The sequence below is a fragment of the Micromesistius poutassou genome (genome assembly GCF_964030765.1).
Source record: "Micromesistius poutassou genome assembly, chromosome: 19".
NCBI classification, from domain to species: Eukaryota; Metazoa; Chordata; class Actinopteri; order Gadiformes; family Gadidae; genus Micromesistius; species Micromesistius poutassou.
The window spans coordinates 457,357-458,566 of record NC_140289.1 but is presented as its reverse complement, the minus strand read 5'-3'; the positions used below and the strand labels follow the sequence as shown (position 1 = coordinate 458,566).

General features: G+C 42.9%; 1 pseudogene across 1 annotated transcript in view; it reads right to left on the bottom strand.

Moving 5' to 3' along the window:
• The window catches only part of LOC311364203 (visinin-like protein 1 pseudogene), a 3,510-nt pseudogene extending 2,795 nt beyond the window's left edge, over positions 1-715 (bottom strand). Inside the window, exon 1 of the transcript in view lies at positions 677-715. The product of the transcript in view is annotated as a visinin-like protein 1 pseudogene (transcript). The remainder of the gene's footprint in view (positions 1-676) is intronic.
• Positions 716-1,210: the final 495 nt, after the last annotated feature.

Below are 1,210 nucleotides of genomic sequence, written 5' to 3'. Positions count from 1 at the left end.
CCCCCCCTCTCTCTCTGTCGCTCTCACTCTCTCATTCCCCCTCTCTCTCTCTCTCTCTCTCTCTCTGTCTCTCTCTCTTTCTCTCTCTCTCTCTTTCTCTCATTCCCCTCCCTCTCTCTCTCGCTCCTCTCTCATCCCCCCTCTCTCTCTGTCGCTCTCACTCTCTCATTCCCCCTCCCTCTCTCTCTCTCATCCCCCCCTCTCTCTCTGTCGCTCTCACTCTCCCCCCCTCTCCTCTCTCTCTCTCTCTCTCTCTCTCTCTCTCTCTCTCTCTCTCTCTCTCTCTCTCTCTCTCTCTCTCTCTCTCCCCCTCGTTCTGTATCCATCTCACTCCGACTCTGAAGGCTTTGGAGATTGTTTTCTTTGTCAGAATTGCCTTCACTCATACCACTTAAACAAGGTGGTGGACGATGGAAGTTCGACAAGGACTCTAAACCAACTACATGTTCACGTATATAAAATGCATTTATGTATCAATATAACACACACGGCCCATGTAAGTGGATGTGTGTCAATTTATATCCTAATTAAAACCTTTAAATATAGATTTACGGATATAAATTAAGCATCAATTAGGACGTAGACTCAGACCAGGGTTCCTGTGACGCTCGTGACGTAATAGTCAATGTGGCGCGAATTCCGCGTGCGCGTGACGTCGCTAAACGCGCGGTTATACGAAAGCGGTCGCACCGGACAGCGGCGTTAAATCAGTCATACCCACCACGACGTTATTAACACGGTAAGTAAGTAAAGTAAAGTTCATTTTGAAGTCGACATGGTCGAATATGTCAATAATTAGAGTTCATGGCCGTAACGAGGCATTATAAAATGTTCACCAAGATAACAAGTACACACACAAAAAAAAAAGCCGTTTGTCATGCTAAGTGCTAAGCTAATGCTAATTGTTTTATCTTCGGACTCAAATCTGTACAATGACATAATAATATGAACATCAGCGGGGTATCAACTGTTCACTTTGCTTAGTTTAGATATGCCTAATATATGACTAATATGTTTTTATTATTCTAATTAGTTTAACTTTAAACAGCATTTCATCTTTCTTAGAAGATGTATTTGTTGAAATGGACTTGGTGAGATATTGCCTTGATGAAACGTTTAGGGAGAAAATAAGTGCTGTTAAAGCCAAAAAGGAACGGTACAAACATCTTAATGGGCGCTATTCATCAGCGACAGGCTGTTTCATTATTTC